This window comes from Pelodiscus sinensis, chromosome 2 (assembly GCF_052426305.1).
Source record: "Pelodiscus sinensis isolate ZL-2025 chromosome 2, ASM5242630v1, whole genome shotgun sequence".
NCBI classification, from domain to species: Eukaryota; Metazoa; Chordata; order Testudines; family Trionychidae; genus Pelodiscus; species Pelodiscus sinensis.
Window position 1 is genome coordinate 18,859,067 of NC_143053.1, and position 18,703 is coordinate 18,877,769.

The 18,703-nt window shown below is 44.6% G+C and overlaps 1 protein-coding gene and 1 long non-coding RNA gene across 11 annotated transcripts in view; one reads left to right on the top strand and one right to left on the bottom strand.

Annotated features, from left to right (window-relative positions):
• The window catches only part of LOC149525238 (uncharacterized), a 242,928-nt gene that overhangs the window by 143,933 nt on the left and 80,292 nt on the right, over positions 1–18,703 (bottom strand). The window lies entirely within an intron of this gene.
• Positions 3,199–18,583, top strand: LOC142826935 (uncharacterized). Its single transcript, XR_012901216.2, has 3 exons — positions 3,199–3,330; positions 3,762–3,840; positions 18,458–18,583. It is a non-coding gene; the product is annotated as an uncharacterized LOC142826935 (long non-coding RNA).

Genomic DNA, 18,703 nt, shown 5'->3' on the forward strand with positions numbered 1-18,703 from the left:
TGTGCAACACAGCACAATTCAAGTAGGATACCTACCTTCCTATGTCTCAAGCCAGATCTACATGGGGGGAGAAATTCAATTTAAGATAGACAACTCCAGCTACGAGAATAGTGTAACTGGAGTCAACGTACCTTAAATTGAATTTTTCCAGTGGCCTCACTGCTGGGAGTCGATGGAGGCAACACTCCTGTTGATTTACCTTACTCCTCGCGATGCCATGGAGTCCCGGGGTCACCATTAGCATGTGATTTAGCAGGTCCTTACTAGACCCACTAAATAAAAGCTTGGAAATTCAATCTCTGGAATGTCCCTCTCCAGGGAGCCCTCAGACACATACACAATTTCTCTTCTCTTCCCTGTGGCCATCAGAAAGGAAGATCTTTCTAAAGTAGCCCACAGTTCTATGCCAAGCTGGCAAATTTGCAGCACAGCTCTGCAAAGGCAAAGTTAACTCCCCTTTAGTTTGAGAACCTATAAGGCTAGGTGTGGTAGGGCAAAGCAACTCAAGTCTTTGCAATGAGCAGCAAGTAGGCTTGTGGGAGCACATGGGTGGCAGGGACAAGAGAGGGAAGAATGCACAATTCATAGGCTCCAGTTAATAAAGCCACAGCCACAAGGTCATTTGCCATTGTAAGAATCTCCCCTTTTCCACTAAGAATATTCAGCCTGAGAACATCCTGAGCACATCCGGGTGCAGCTCCACAGCATGGATCATCCAGCAGCACTCAGTGAACCAGAAAAAGGACAAATCTGTCTTGAAAAGTATTGGTGGGATAAATGGGCAAGGGCAGGGCAGGGCAAATAATCTCTACATACCTCCCAGCCTCCAAACACAGGAATGTGAGATGTGAGCCACTGCACAAAATGCACAATTCAAGGGCTTTTCCGATTGAGGTCGGGGGAGGGGGGGGAGAGAGAAGTAGAAGGGGGTATTTCCAATTCCAGCAAAATAAATCTGTATTCATCTTCTCTTTGCTGGTTCTGGTTCTTCCGATTTCACCACTGGTGACCAACTGGGGTGTCAAGCACCCTTTTAGATCTGTCTGCACTAACTGGACAATCGCCTCTTAATCGCAGCTGAAGGGACTAAGGGAGACACATTATGCCAAACACGAGAGATTCTGAAACAGCCAGCACTTAAATGTCTCTTATGATTAGAGAGGAGCTGAAGCCACAAAGTTCAGCTACAGAATCGAATTCCTCTAAAAGCCTGAGGGTGTTTCAGAACCAGGGATCTACTGTGAGTCTATCTTTAATTAATAACTGTTAATCTCATTTATGTACATACATGATGTACAGTTATACCCTTCCCCCCCACACACATTGTAACTAGATTAGTAGTTGGTAAGAAACCAAAAGGGGATTATTGACCCATGTAGCACCTTCAGTTTAAAGTACATGGGACCAAGTGTTAGTATAACCCATTGCACCTTATTTCAAGTGACTTATTACATTGCAATTCAGCGCCTTAAGTTTTTCACTGAGCTGATGTAAAACAACTATTAGCTAATTGCTCGTCTGTCTCTGACCAGCTTTTTGCGCTCAGGATTATTTGAGAGAAAAGAAATCTCACAGCTCTACAAAAGATGATACATAAATACACATAACCAGTTACATTCTTGTTATACAACATCTGATGATTCACTCATTATAACACACCGACAGGCTGGTTTCACTTATTGCATGGCATTATGCAAAGAACTGTAAAAACTATTAATTACGGCTTTGAACAACACAAACATTTCCTCTGAGGTTTAAAGTAACCATTTGGAAGGAAAAGTTCCAGGAGCCAGTACGACTGACAACTTGGGAGACAGAAACCCTTCTTTTCAAAGGCCAACTGTATCCTAATATATCCTTTGGACAGCTGCCTCAGACCCGAGTTATAATACTATATTCCTCATGGTTGTCTGTGCATCACTTTAAGGAGTAAAAACAAGATCTGAAACAAAATCAAAACAACAACAAAAACCAAAATGAATGGGGAGATCTAATTTGGGATTACATCACAAAACTCATGTTGTCTTTAGATCTAAATCCAATTCTAGATTGAGTTTTTGTAAAGGAATACATTTTAAATATTGGCCTGGGTCATCTTTTCCCATTTTGTGGGGATTCTGCAGGAAGTAGTATGGACGATGATTCATCAGGTGGTACTGAATCACTATTGAAACAGTTCATTAGCTAGTGCCAAGGGTCCACGCTGCACAGACAGCTGCTCCAGCAACATCCCGAACAGTCGTGCTGACTAAAATAGTCGTGGCATTTATTTAAGTATTCAGGCCAAATGCTATTTTGTACATTTATTCTCTTCCAAAATTTCTCTTTTTTATAGTAAATAGGGAGAGTGCCCTCTGTTGAAGACCAAGTTGTTTATGTTGGTTGGCTGAGTTCCACACCAGAGACAGTTGCATTTTAACAGTGATCTGCAAAGTCTACTTATGAAATACTTTGATTGAAAGGTGCTAAACAGATGTGAAATATACAGAGTAATGCATTAAGATCCAGGGGACCTGGGTTCTCTTCCAAGTTCTGCCACAGGTCTTTTGGGTGACTTTTACATTTCCCCAATCTGTGCCTCAGTTTTAACATCTGCAAAACAGGGATATTGATACCGACCTCCTTTGTATAGTTCTTTGAAGTCTATTGATGAAAAGCGCTCTAAGAACTAGGAGCTAGTCTAATAAATGGCATTAAAAGAAAGCACTTAAAGGGGAAAAAATTTCAAACCTGCCACTGTGCCCAAATCAAAACAAGAAAAAACTCTTTTGTGCTCCAGAAGTGATTTCATTCAGTGGGCAACCAAGGCATTTATCCTTTTCTTACTCATTTTCCACCATATTTGCTTTTCTGCCATGATCCATCAATCTTTCCTTCACATCCGTGGAGCAATAAGCAACACACTGCACTTCAGAAACCTTTGTTATTCAGCTGGACATACTCAGAACACAGCAGCAAATTCTACAGGCTGAGACAGCCCTGAGCAAAATAATACAAGCTGACAGAAAATGCTTTCCAAGGCATTCTAAATATTTGGTTACAGAGCCGCTTCTTCTCTAGCAACTAGGCAAGATCAAAACAATTTTGTTAAGTTATGCAAGTTAAGATAAAGAGTAATCAAATCACATGTTTCAGGCTATGGGTCGATGGCCAAAGCATTCAAGCAAGGACACGGACATTACCAGGATGGGGGGAGAGCAGACATCCAGGGCACATAGCCAGGGGGAGAGGGAAGAGCAGGCAAGTGAGCAGTCTCCAGAGAGAGGCAGCCTGAGAGGACAAGAAACGGTATATTTAAGGAACTGTTTTTAAAGGGCAGGAGGAAGAAAGGTGAGCAGAGCCTTACTCCACAGCAGAGGTGGGGAAGCTTTTTTGGGTCAGGGGCTGCTGACCCACAGAAGAGTCAGTCAGGGACTGCACAAAAGTGAGGGAAAAAACTCTCAGCCCCAGACTGAGAAGGAGGAAGACACTCCACATGCACACCACAGCCTTGGGGGCAGGGGGGGGGGGGGGGGGGGGAGCAGCCTTGTAGAATTTGTGCGCTGCAGCCCCATAGTGGGGCTTTCCAAAGTTAGCCTCCCCACCCCCATGAGCCTCAGGAGCCAGATCCAGACAAGCCAAGGGCCACATCAGGCCCCTAGGCCTAAGGTTTCCCACCCCTGCTCTACAGTAAAGTTTGAACAGTCTCTCTGCAATCAGTGGCCCAGAGCCAGCGTGTGGAGAAAGTCACTGCTCAGATAAAGCATTTGGATCTCTCATAGGTACTTCCATGACTCTTGCTGCCGCAGTACCTGAGCGCCTCACAGTCTTCCACGTTTCTCCTCCCAAGAGCCCTGTGAGGTAAGGAAATGTTCTTATCCCCATGCTACAGGGGCAAAGAGAGGCTAAGTGATTTGCCCAAGATCACAAAGCTGCAGCACAGCAGATCACAGATACTCCATTCTCTGAAATCCCAGGCTAGTGGTGTGACCACTGGCTCCTCCTTCCTCTTAACCTGCACTTTACCACTGGAGCAGAGCTCAAGCAATGAGTAACGCTACCCCACTGCATGGGGAGCAGGCTGGGTTCCAATGAGAGCCCTGCACATGCGGGAGGCAAGGTTTGGGCCAGCAACCAACAGCCCCCTATAAGGGAGGGGTTGGGGAGGGAAACTTAAGGAGGGGAAAGGACTTGTGCAAGTGGCTCCAGCCAGCCCCACACAATGCCCCATTTTTCCTTTGGGAAATGTGGTTACCCATATTTTGATACCCTGGAAATCCAGAGAAACACCGCTTCAAACTGGTCCAGGTTAAAGACATGAATGGTTAACTGGTTACCTGTTGGGGGCTCTAGCAGCCACCCATCTGCTGCAGGCAGGGGCTGCTGCAGCCCCACAGGGCCTGCCACAGGTAGGGTGGCGCTCCAGCCCAGCCACAGCAAGCCTCCACCTGCTCCCGTTTAATCGGCTAATCAGTTTAACATAACATTTAAGCAGTTAACTAAGTAAATGGGACTTTACACGCCTAGTATAGGTTAGCCTTTCGAAATGCATACATACACTTACCCGCTTAGGCACAAAACTTCACACCTGTTGCCATGGTAATGATTCAATTTTAGTTAAACTAGGAGGCTATACCCCTTGCTCTTCACCAATTCCCCCTCCCCCTTCTTGCAGGCTGCTTTCGCAGCCACAAAGCCTGTTAATCTTGCACTTTCCATGGCCCCAAGCCACTTGCACCTTTCTCCACTCTTGCTCTACCACACTCTTGGATGGGCCCCTCTATCCAAATGCTCTCAGCCCATTCCACCCAGCCCACTCGTGTCCTTCAATCGCCAGCCAGTCCCCACCACAGCCACACCCTTCCCGCCCCACCCACCAATAGAACAGTCTGTGGCCCACAGCCCACGCCCATCCTTACATCTCTAGCCCCACCTCCATCCCTACACTCCCATTTTCCTGCCTACATTCCTGCACCCACCCATTCTTCCTAATCCCCTCCCTACCCCACACTGCCCATCCCCCTGCCTCCATTCCTATATCCCTCTCCCTCCGCCCCATCATCTCCCCTTACTGCACTGCCCATCCCCACATACACCCTTATCCCCTTTCCTCCCTCCCTACCTACACCCTGCCCCCTCCCACGAGCAGGCAACATAACCAGCAAAGAAACAGCAGCAGGTCCATATGCAGGAATTTTGGGGGGCGGAGAGCTAGGTGCTGAGACAACCGGATCTGGGCAGCTGCCTGGAAAGGAGGGGCAGCAATGGGGGCATTGTTGGGGTGCTGTGAAATGGGAAAGGGGGATGTCTGTGGGCAGAGGCAACGGAAAGGAGGCAGAGAAAGAGGCTGGCGGGACGGTCAGAGAGAGGAGGTTCCTTAGGGATGCCAGACTGAGAAGGGCAGACGAGAGTCTGTGAGGAGGCAGAAGAATGGCTGAGGACACACAAGGAGGATGAAAAGAGGGCCAGGGAGCCATACAGTGGGGGGGGGGGGGCTCCAGGCACCACCATGCAGAGGCAGGAGCCCCCCCTCCCACCTGCAGCTAGCCCGCCTCCACTCAGCCATGTTTGCAGCTGCTCTGCATGCTGCTGGGCCTCCCCTCGGTGATGCCTCAGGGGTTGGCGGACTCAGTGACGGGTTCCACTAGGATAGTTGGAGGCATGAAGCCTGCCTCCTTTCCCAGTGCGAGTGGGCCATGTTCCAGGCCTTGCACCCGCTGAAGCAGACCCCTGGGCCAAGGGGCTGAGAGCACCAGCCTGGGAGGGGCACGGCCTTGCGAGCCCCCCATCACTAGGCAGAAAGCCAAAGCTCAGTCCAGTCCACCTCGTGCCCCAGAAGGGGATATGGTGTAATGGTTGCTTCCTCTGAGCAGGGAGCCACCAGGGCCGGCCTGATGCGCAGCCAGCACCTCCCCTTAGCCACCAGGCCCTATGCCACTTCCCCTATAGGCCTGTTCCTGTGCAGCGCCTCAGGCCATCTGGCTACCGGTTCAGCTCTGTCCGCAGCCTTTCGGGAGGCGGAATCTGCCGAGGCCAGGCTGCCAGGCATTTTGCCTGTTCCTGAACAGTGTCTGGGGCAGGGAGGCCATAGGAGTGTGCAGCGACATCACACTGTTATACCGTAGGAAAAACTTTTTTATATATAGCAAGATATAAATTAATAGTTAAACTGCTGTCTGGTATGTATAGTGTCTTTAGTGGCTTCTTGTACATGATTAGCAAGATAGAGGCTCATTACTCCATCGATCAGTGTATTTTTGGACACACAGTATAAGAAGTCATGGATCTTGGAAAAGTGTAATCTTAATTCTATGCAAAAGATGTCTGAATACTGACCCCTCTTAAAAAAAGTATATGCAGAAAATCCACATACCATCCCATCCCACCAGCTGATGCCAAAGAGGGACAATGCCATCCTACAATAGCTTGCTCAGACAGTCATGAACTTTAATTTATTTTGTCTCCTGCTCTGAACACTTCCTAAACAGTGGGGACTAAATATTTATAGAACAGTCACTGTTTGTTTAATTTTTAGTCTGTACTTGTGAAGCCCAATATGCAGAGATCCTGAAATGACAGATGATTACAGAACACAGTATGAATGTACGGGATCAGAGACCCTGACAATTACCAGGCCTCACATCCATACACTTTGTTGTTGTTTTGTGTTGTCCTTCATAATTGTTAAATTTTCTGACTGCTAAGGAACCCTGCTATGTTTAGTCTTTCAAGACCCAATCAAATACAGCAAGACAGAAGAGCCTATTTAGCAAAGGCTGTTAAAGTCTCAGAGTCTGGTTTGAGGAAAGCAACTTGTTGTAAACAGTTCCTGTAATTGTGGGAGGCGTGCAATGCACTTTGAGGGTGACTTGCTAACAAACCTTGGACAGCTTCATTTCAGTCTGCTGTGTTGCCTCCATCTGTATAACATGAAGTTGTTTCATTCCATTATTCAAGATGCCATTGGAAAACTGTCACCTCTCTGTACATCCAGTCTTTGATCCTGCAGTGGAATGAGTGGAGATGCACCATTGCCCCTGCACAGTGGTGCCGGAACAATTTTTACAGTAGGACTGCTGAAGGCAGAAACCATGTATTTGGCTTGCTATTACTACTTTCGTGCCAAGGCGTCTGGCAGCACCCTCAGCACCCCGAGTTCCAGCACTTATGTCTCTGCATCCATCACATTGCAGGACACACTCAGTAACACTCTATGGTGCTTATACAGGCCCCATCACCTAGCATTGGGTGCCTCACAATCTTTATTGCATTTATCCTCACAACACTCCTGTGCTACTATCCCCATTTTATTGAAGCACAGAAGAGCTATGGCCCAGATTTTTAAAAGGTATACATGGCTCTGCGCAGCCTAAGTAACTCAGACAGCTAAATTCCATTTTCAAAAAAGTCTCTCAGACCTGGGCAACACCTTCAAACATCCAGCCCTGAACGATTTGCCAAAGGAGTCACAGGCAGTCCATGGAAAAGTCTCTCAAATCCAAGGCTAATACCTGAACCACTGGACATCTCTGCCTATAACATCTTTCACCATTTACCTCTCGGTTCTCTCTTAGGCCTGTTATCAGTACAATAGGATCCAAAAAACCCTGCCCACATGGCCAGCTGTTCAGGAGCCAGACACACATTTCATTTGCATGTGTATATTAAGGATGCGAATGTTTAACTGGCTAACTAGTTAACTGGTAAGCCTCAACCTAAATGGTTAAACAGTGGGGGCTGGAGCTGCTGCCCACCTGCCTTAGACAGGGGCTGCTTTAGTCGTCCAGAGCAGGCCTTGTCTGCACTGCTGCCTGGAGGTGGGGGAGGCCAGGTGATCCAGCCTGTCCCCCACCCCACTCCCTTTAATCAGTTAGCCAATTAAATGAGATGTTACATCCCTAATGTTTATTTGCTAGCTAGTGGATGAGCAGAAATTGCTTGCTATTTCAGCAATTGGATCTCACTGGAAGGGGTGGGTTACTACATCAAGTCAGAGGTTTGAAATATCTAGACTCCAGCAAGGCTGTCTCAGTCTTTCATCCATTTCAACTAGGTAAGATGAGTTCCATTTCTTTTTCCCAGGTGCTAGGTTGTTGCACAAGATCACAAACTAGGCATAGCCATTAAGGTCAAAGTCTATATCTGCTGTATCAACTTTGGCAAAAACATCCACACCCCCACTGCTGGTTCATTGTGCTGGAAAGCTACTGCCAAGCATCTTTTGCAATGAAAAGCTCTATGGAAGAACCAGTCAATAGAAAGCCTGCTGCTGTTCTGTTTTCTAGCCTCATGTTTCAGCTAAGGGCAGGGTCAATCGTGTGGCTACCCTCTGGGCTCCCCAGACAGATTATAGTCACATAGCTGCAAACCATCTCTTTGACAAACCACTTCTAACCTAATTTCAAAGAAGCCTGTCTCCTGAATTCAGTATACATAAACACAGCACTTAAAAGTGGAATAGAGTGGAATTGAAGGCAGGCAAGTAAGGTAAAAAACTGCAAAAGTACTCCAATAATCTTACGTTGTACCACCATGGTGCGTGTTACTATTATGCTGGGGAAATCACAGGCTTTAGAATCCTTTGGGAAGTCAATCGCTATATACAGATTTGTCATCATTACAGTACTGTTTACATCACGGTGGTACAGAAATTTGAAGGTTAATATTCGTAAACCATTCTGAAGATGAAAGTATTATTTAAACATGAAAGAATTATAGTGTGAATAATAATTATTCATCATTCTTTTCACTAGTTCCTTCTTTGTCTGAAAACTGCTATTAATTGTATTGCAACAAGGTCTAGCCATTAGGGCAGAAAACTGGAAGCGAACTGTTTCCATCCTCAGACATCCAATGACTGTTGTGCTGGGAAGTTACTTACCCTCTGCCTCAGTGTATCATTTATTAAATGAGACTGATGACAGGAAAATATGTGGCAGGAGTGTTGATAAGTCTGATTAATGTTTGTGACGTCTCTGATATGAGGTTATATCTTCCAGTTCATTTAAAAAAAAATCTGTGATCCACATTTATTACATAAACTGGGAAGGGCTGCTGTTCTGTGTTCCAGTAAAATGTACATTTCTTCCCTGGAATGTGTCAGAGTGAGACAGAACCCTAGCAAGTTAACTATGTTGATAATATTCAAATGTAGTTTTGAGGGCTTACTGGTTATAGGGTTGTTCAGCCATTCTTCTGGTTAAAGCTGTGTTTTTGGCAGAGCTGCATTCCAGACAGTGGTCAGCATGAAAAGCAACAGCACATCCGTGGGCCAGGGCAGAATTTTCATTATATCCTATTACTCAGCATTCTCCAGCAGATGGTCATTGTGCGTAATTATGTGCTGTTTTTTCTTCCTCTGTACAACAAGGCATGTTTCTGACAATTGATCCATCTCTGGAGAGCTAGAAAAATAAACCATTTAGAAGCAGCGCCGGCTTCTTATTTCTGTGAAAGTCAGATTACGGTAAAAGCATCTCTGGAATAAGTAGTTCTGCTTGTTCTGTAGGAGATGAGACGCTGTGCATGCATGCAGTGGGTAATTGGTTTTCCTGATGAAAGCTGTTGTCATTATTTCCAGCCTCCTGCATGTTTTAGTGATCTCTTTAATCTCTTATATTTGTGTTACTTGCTCTGCATATGTGTATACATATTAGGTGGCTTGACTAAAGAAGGCACTTACACGCAGGTGTAAATGCTATCCCAAATAGGGAGCTACCTTGAATCTTGGAGTATGTACATGTACAGATACAAATGTCTATGAGAAGAAAGGTGTTCTGTGATGTGCACACATTGCAATGACATGGTTTTATTTGACACTGGTTTATTCACCAGTGTTAAGGCTTTCACTTCAGATATGGAGAAATCTAATGATGGCAGCATGTAAACCTGAGGTTTACACACACTCGGTGCTTGGTCTTTAAAGATATCAACGCTCCTAAAACTAGCTTTTAATCTGGATTGGCCAGATCTACTATTTTGGCCTAGAGAATACACTCTTAATATGCCCCACCTCTGGATAAAACAGGTAATGTCCATCCCTCCATAAAAAAAGCATAAAACAGAAAGATAAATGCATTGATATATCCTACCACAACAGAGGGCACAATACTGAGTGAAATTTTAATCTGACCTGAGAAATCAAACAATGTTGGGTAGCATCTGGATGCCCTGTGGTGTGTCTTCCATTTTAAGCTTCACTTCCTGAGCACATGCAGCAGACAACTGCAATAGCTTCCATGGCAAATTCGTGAAGAGAGGTGAAACATCCCCAAACCCAGTTCAGTGGGAAAAAACAGGGCCCAGGGATAATACAAGAGGTAGCATAGTCTAGTAGGCTGAGCACAGGGCTGGCAGTGAACAACTCCTTAATCTAAGACTGACTTTGATTCCAAACACCTGTCTGAAGCCTTGAACAAGACAAAACCTCTTATCTACATGGAAAACAAGGATAATGTGATTTACCTACACCGCAGGGCTGTTATGATGTTAAGTCGGAAAAACACTGAAGATAAGAACATAAGAACAGCCATATTGGGTCAGACCAAAGGTCCATCCAGCCTAGTACCCTTTCTGCCAACAGTGGCCAATGCCAGGTGTCCCAGAGGGAGTGAATCGAACAGGTAATGATCAAGTGATCTCTCTCCTGCCATCCATCTCCACCCTCTGACAAACAGGCTAGGGACACCATTCCTTACCCATACTGACTAACAGCCATTAATGGACTTAACCTCCATGAATTTATCTAGTTCTCTTTTAAACCCTGTTATAGTCCTAGCCTTCACAACCTCCTCGGGCAAGGAGTTCCACAGATTGACTATGTGCTGTGTGAAGAAGAACTTCCTTTTATTTGTTTTAAACCTGCTGCCTATTAATTTGGTGGCCCCTAGTTCTTATATTATGGGAACAAGTAAATAACTTTTCCTTATTCACTTTCTCCACACCACTCATGATTTTATAGACCTCTATCATATCCCCCTTAGTCTCCTCTTTTCCAAGCTGAAAAGTCCCAGTCTCTTTAATCTCTCCTCGTATGGGACCCGTTTCAAACCCCTAATCATTTTAGTTGCCCTTCTCTGAACCTCTTCTAATGCCAGTATATCTTTTTTGAGATGAGATCACATCTGTACGCAGTATTCAAGATGTGGGCGTACCCTGGATTTATACAAGGGCAATAAGATATTCTCCACCTTATTCTCTATCCCTTTTTTAATGATTCCTAACATCCTGTTTGCTTTTTTGACTGCCGCTGCACACTGCGTGGACGTCTTCAGAGAACTATCCATGAGGACTCCAAGATCTCTTTCCTGATTAGTTGTAGCTAAATTAGCCCCCATCATATTAGATGTATAGTTGGGATTATTTTTTCCGATGTGCATTACTTTACATTTATCCACACAATTTTATTTACCATTTTGTTGCCCAATCACTTAGTTTGGTGAGATCTTTTTGAAGTTCCTCACAGTCTGCTTTGGTCTTAACTACCTTGAGTAGTTTAGTATCATCTGCAAACTTTGCCACCTCACTGTTTACCCCTTTCTCCAGATCATTTATTAATAAGTTGAATAGGATTGGTCCTAAGACTGACCCTTGAGGAACACCACTAGTTACCCTATCTATTCTGAAAATTTACCATTTATTCCTACCCTTTGTTTCCTGTCTTTTAACCAGTTTTCCGTCCATGAAAGGATCTTCCCTCTTATCCTATGACAACTTAATTTACTGGTCTGTAATTGCCGGGATCACCTCTAGAGCCCTTTTTAAATATTGGCGTTACGTTAGCTATCTTCCAGTCACTGGGTACAGAAGTTGATTTAAAGGATAGGTTACAAACCATAGTTAATAGTTCCGCAATTTCACATTTGAGCTCTTTCAGAACTCTTGTGTGAATGCCATCCGGTCCTGGTGACTTGTTACTGTTAAATTTATCAGTTTGTTCCAAAACCTCCTCTAATGACACTTCAATCTTTGACAAGTCCTCAACTTTGTCACCTACAAAGGTCAGGTCAGGTTTGGGAATCTCCCTAACATCCTCAGCCGTCAAGACTGACGCAAATAATTCATTTAGTTTCTCCACAATGACTTCATCTTCAAGTGCTCCTTTTGTATCCCAAACGTCCAGGGACCACACTGGTTGTTTGGCAGGCTTCCTGCTTCTGATGTACTTAAACATTTTATACCACCTTTTGAGTTTTTGGCTAGCTGTTCTTCGAACTTCTTTTTGGCTTTTCTTATTACATTTTTATACGCAATTTGACAGTGTTTATGCTCCTTTCTATTTACCTCACTAGGATCTGACTTCCACTTTTTAAAAGATGTCTTTTTATCTCTCTCTGCTCCTGTTTTTTGTTTCTGCTTCTTTTACGTGATTGTTAAGCCATGGTGGCTCTTTTTTAGTTCTTCTACTATGTTTTTTAATTTGGGGTATACATTTAAGTTGGGCCTCTATTATGGTGTCTTTGAAAAGTGTCCATGCAGCTTGCAGGGATTTTACTTTAGTCACTGTACCGTTTAATTTCTGTTTAACCTCCTCATTTTTGCACAGTTCTTCTTTTTGAAATTAAATGCCATAGTGTTGGGCTGCTGAGGTGTTCTTCCCACCACAGGAGTGTTAAATGTTATTATATTATGGTCATTATTTCCAAGTGGTCCTGTTATAGTTACCCTCTTGGACCAGATCCTGCGCGCCACTCAGGACTAAATCGAGAATTTGCTCTCCTCTTGTGGGTTCCTGTACCAGCTGCTCCAACAAGCAGTCATTTAAGGTATCAAGAAATTTTGTCTCTTGGAATTCACACCTCCAGATCAGCTGCTAGAAGTGGGCCTCATCCTCCTTGATTGGATCCACCTCGTCATCTCCAGCCTGATCCTGGCCTGCATATTTATTCCTGCCTCTGGAAATTTCCACTACATGCATCTGACGAAGTGGGTCTTTGCCCACGAAAGCTTATGCTCCTACACTTCAGTTAGTCTATAAGGTGCCACAGGACTCCTCGTCGCTTTTACTATTCATAGTGATTCTATGGAACATGTTGATTGATTTAAATTTTTACTTCATTTGATTCTAAATTTTCTTTCACGTATAGTGCCACTCCCCCACCCGCACAACCTGTTCTGTCCTTCCAATATATTTTGCTCTCCGGAATGATTGTGTCCCATGGTAGCAGTTTTCAGATATCTAAAAGGGTGTCATAAGGAGGAGAGAGAAAACTTGTTCATCTTGGCCTCTGGGGATAGAACAAGAAGCAATGGGCTTCAACTGCAGCAAGGGAGGTTTAGGTTGGACATTAGGAAAAAGTTCCTGTCAGGGTAGTCAAACACTGGAATAAATTGCCCAGGGAGATTGTGGAATCTCCATCTGTGGAGATATTTAAGAGTAGGTTAGATAAATGTCTATCAGGGATGGTCTAGATAGTATTTGGTCCTGCCATGAGGGCAGGGGACTGGACTCGATGACCTCTCGAGGTCCCTTCCAGTCCTAGTATTCTACGATTCTATGTTTGTCCTCACTCCACCAGGTTTCTGTGATGCCCAGGGCTCGACAAATCATTGAATCTACTCGCCCGTGGCGAGTAGATTTCAGCCAGTCGTCCCGTTCACCGGCGGCGTGCGCATGCACAATTCGGGTCTTGCGCATGAGCAGTGCAGGGCTGGCGAGAAGATTTCGCCGCCGTTTGTCAAGCCCTGGTGATGCCTATTATATCAGTATCCTCATTTAACACGAGGCACTCTAGTTCACCCATCTTATTTTTTAGACTTCTAGTATTTGTGTACAAACACTTTAAAAACTCGTCACTGTTTATTTATCTGCCCTTTTCTTATTTGTCAGATTCTTTATGTGAATGTTTTTCATCTCAGCTAGCCCATACTTTATCCTCTTCCATCCTCTCCTCCTGACTAAAACCTAGAGACCCTCTATCAATAGACTCTCCTCTAAGAGACGTCTCTGTCCGATCCACATGCTCCTCTGCACCAATCGGCTTTCCCCCATCTTCTAGTTTAAAAACTGCTCTGCGACCTTTTTAATGTTAAGTGCCAGCAGTCTGGGTCCACTTTGGTTTAGGTGGAGCCCATCCTTCCTGTATAGGTTCCCCCTATCCCAGAAGTTTCCCCAGTTCCTTATAAAGCTAAACCCCTCCTCCCTACACCATCGTCTCATCCATGCATTGAGACTCTGAAGCTCTGCCTGCCTACATGACCCTGTGCGTGGAACTGGAAGCATTTCTGAGAATGCCACCAGAGAGGTCCTGGATTTCAGGCTCTTTCCTAGCAGTCTAAATTTGGCCTCCAGGATGTCTTTGCTACCCTTCCCTATGTCATTGATGCCTACATGTAACACAACCACCGGTTCCTCCCCAGTACTACACATAAGTCTATCTAGATGCCTCGAGAGATCCACAACCTTTGCACCAGGCAGGCAAGTCACCATACGGTTCTCCCGGTCATCGCAAACCCAGCTATCTACATTTCTAGTGATCGAATCTCCCATTATCACCACCTGCCTTTTCCTACTAACTGGAGTTCCCTCCCCCGGAGAGGTAACCTCAGTGCGAGAGGATACCCCAACATCTAGAAGGAGGGTCCCAACTATGGGAAGGTTTCCCTCTACTCCCGTTGACTGCTCTCTTTCCCTGAGCCTCCCAATGCTTTGCTGGTCCGGCAAAGAGAAGATGAACTGTAAATGGAATCTCTGTTGGAGAAGTCAGATGAAATGAACAGAGGATACTAGGAATCCTACACCTTTACTGGTGCACCTGTATCAGCCCAGAAAAATTACTTCTGTATCAACAGAGAACATGTGCTGGTTGAAATGGTGGCATGGATACATATGCTCTCATGGTTTACACTCTGGGTTAGGATTCAACAGATCTGGGTTCAATTCTGATGGAGGCCCTGAATGTATGACCATAGACAGGTTATACAGACCCCAATCCTGCAGAGAACCCCACTCAAGTCCAAAGAGGGGGCTCGAGAGTCTGTCCTCTTGGATACACTTGGAATTGGGGCCGTGATCTCCCTGTACATCAGTTCCCAATTTGTAAGATGAGGATAACTTGACTCCCTTTCTCCATCTTATCTATTTAGATTGTAAACTGAGACACTCATTACACATCTGTAAAATACCAGAAACAATGGCATCTCTTGTCCCTGAGGGAGACTCAGACTCCAGGTTTTACTTAGTGGTCCGCAAAGAAACAAAGAGTAACTTTTTTCTCTTCTTTCCAGACCTTTTGGAGACCATGGTCATACAAACCTCCTTTTAATTGATGTGCCTACAGTAATGTTTTTTTAGAAGGCCCAATAGATGAATTTGATCCTCTTTCTAATTCTACATTCCTCTACATTTAATCACAGGTTATTACATTTACAATTTTTGCAACAATGATGATGAAACATCTGCCACTTCCTTCTAGCCCCAGAAGCCAACAAAGCATGGATGCCACGTCCTCAATCATTCAGAAGAAATAGCTGCTGTAAATTTCACCAAAAGTGTTACTGATTGTTACCATGTGACATGTGTTCCTCTGTGACTCTTTACTTGCCTCCTAGTATCAGCTAATTAACAATGGACCACTGATAGCAAACTCTTCAAGTGTCCATTTCGCACAGAGGAGGCTTTAGTATATTTCAAATTCTATATAAGAAACCCCTCTGAAGGCCTCTTGCAGTCTTGGGCTGTTAGCCAGTTAGAATTTTTACATTTTAGTGTTATGAGGAAACTTCACTACAAATTCCTATATATTAATCCACACTGGTCTGCTCAGCAGATGAACAAAAGAATATCAAAATATCTCTAACCCTGTGGAGTCCTTTAAATTAATATAGCAGTTCAGCAGTTCAGTAGATGATTTTAGGCTGTTGAGTTTTGCAGTATTTTATTACATCTAAATTCAGGAGGAGCAAGGGGAGTAATTTTAAAGACAATCCAAAAGACTGAGTGTCCATTACCACGGGCACAGCTAAGCAGTGCTGCTGGACATAAAAGCAATACCATATTTTTTTAAAAAATACATACTTTAAAAGTAGCTATAAAGGTGTGCCAGTGAATATACAGAAAAAAGAAACATCCTTGAGCAGTAATTTGAGAGACATTCTGCCAATATTAGTCTAATTTAATTATTAAAAGCTTTAAAAAAAAGTCATTCTTGCCAGATCAGATATATGATCTTGTATATCCATCACTACAGGACAACATGCTATTCCACAGCAAAAGAGCAAGCAAAACATAGTGAAGACTGGTATCATTTGAGGATCTTGCAATGTTAGTAATGTTACCATTGTCAAATTGTATTTATTTTATGGTTTTGGTTCCCTCCCAACCCTAATGAAAAACTACTTTAAAGAACACAATTCCCTTTATTTGTTGCCAACTGAGCATGAATCTGGAAACTTCAGCAAACCTGCAATTTTGGTGTTTGTCTGTGCTGGGTACTAAAGGATTCTTCTCTACTTTAAAGCAGTTAGTCATCACAGGAACATTTCTGCAATGTGCTAATGTTGTTTTTCACTTTCATGTAAAGTGTGCAGTAATGACATAGACCATGCACAGCTTTTCATACTGTTGCCCTAATCCTAAAAATCAGTGATGTGCTTTTGAAATCAAGGGGGTCGGAGGGGAGGAGGAGATATTACACACACAAAACTAACAAAACCTGTTTTCATTAATAACTTGTACAAAATCAATAGATGTATGGATCACCAACACAAGAGTGTAATTTCAGAAGAAAGATTTAAAACAAAACACAAGAGGAAAAGCTCAGGTATAAAGCCCCTGCTCAGAGTTTATAAAACTTCCCCCTGTGCCCAATCTACAGAGGATATGGCTCTGCTACATCTCTCATCCAGGAGGCAGAAGTTCCATCTTCACTTGAGACACTGCAGCACTGTTGTAGAGCTTCAATGTAGACACTACAATGACAGGAGGGGTTCACCCATTGCTAAAGTTAATCTACTTCCCTCAGATTCCATAGCTAGGTTAATGGAATTCTTGTATCGACCCAGCGCTATCTGCATTGGGGCGGGCAAGGTCAGCTTATCTCTGTCACTCAGGAATGCGGATTTTTCACGACCGAGCAGCAAGCTCGGTCAGCCTAACTTTTTTGCATAGACCTGGACTTGGGGCTAGGCTTAGTCTACATCTAAACAAGTTTTGCCAGTACAGCTATGTTGGTAAAGCCTTCCCCCCCCCCCAACTGACGCAGCTATGGTGGCAAAAACCCTAACATAGAGACTGTTATACTGACAAAGAAGTTTGGTGTGTCCCCTTTTGCTCAAAGAACAGATACAGGCTATACCTGCAAAGGGGCTTTTTTGCCAGTATAAGTTGGGTCAGCTCTAGGAAGGTAAGCTAGTATAGCTCTATACTATTTTAAATATACACAAGGCTTAAATTGCAGTTCTGCAATTTAAAAGGCGGGGGCAGCCTCCACTCCCCCTCCTGTGTTTTAAAATGTCAGAGTCAAAGAGGGGTTTGGTCCCCAGCCTGGCGTGAGCAGGGACTGAGCCGGGCTTCCTCAACACCCGGCTCCTAAATTCAGTGGGAGCTGGGAGGGCACAGGCAGTCCAGCTTGGTCCTTACTCATGCCGGATCAAGAACCAAAGCTGTGGCTCTGCAATTTAAAATTCAGTAGGAGCCAGGGACAAGCTGGGACTGAGTGGGGCTGCCTGCCCAGACGGTAGCAGCCCCTGTCTGTGGGGATGCCAGCGGGAAATTGGGACCTGCTGCAGACAGGGACTGCTTCATGGGCAGCAGCCCCTGTCAGTGAGGGATCCCGACTTCCGATCGGGACCCCCCACAGCCAGATGCTGCTGCCGGAACAGCCTCCTCTACCCCCACCTACCCTGGCTGCCTCTGATAGAGGTGGAGGAGAGTGGGGGTGCAGAGACAGCACTGGCTTCGCCCAGCAGGGGCTCCTGCTCCCCCCTTGCTGCTTCGGGTATAGAGGCAGCAGGGGTAGGGGGGGAGCAGGGTGGAGAATGCATGTAGTCAACTGGACTTAAGCTTATCAGGTAGTTGACTAATCGATTACTCTCTTACATCCCTATCTTTCGTTTTCTGCTTGTTTCTAATGTATGTGTAAGAATGTTTTCTTGTTACACTCAACATTTTGCCGTGCTTCATTTGCATAATTTATTCAAGCCATTCTTGCCCAAGGGGGTTTTGCACAAAAACAAGCAGTGTGGACAGGGTTTTTTTGCGTAAGATCCTTATGTCTCTAGCTAGTTTAATCTCATTTTGTGCCTCTGCCTTTCTAATTTTGTCCCTACATACTTGTGTTATTTATATTCATCCTTTGTAATTTGACCTAGTTTCCACTTTTTTGGGACAAAAAAAAAAAAGTTTCACATAATTGAAAATTTCCTAATTAAGCCAGAGTGGTTTCTTGCCATACTTCCTATTTTTCCTACCAAGAGGGATAGCTTGTTCTCGTGTCTCTCCGCAAAACTGTCAACTCACTTGAACTGTTTTTCTCCTTAGATTTGTTTCCCCATGGGATCTTACCTACCAACTCCTAGAGTTTGCTAAACTCTGCCCCAACTCCCGACTAACATGGTACCTTCAATCAGTGGATTCAGAAGGGAAGTGCAGCCACTGGATATGCCGAAGGGTGAGGAACGCAGACAGTCTCTGCTCCCTTGCACCACGGCCTAAGTGGCACAAAGTGGATTTGGAACATGCCCCCAGGTTACAAGCTTTGTGAGGCAAAATTACAGTTTCACATCA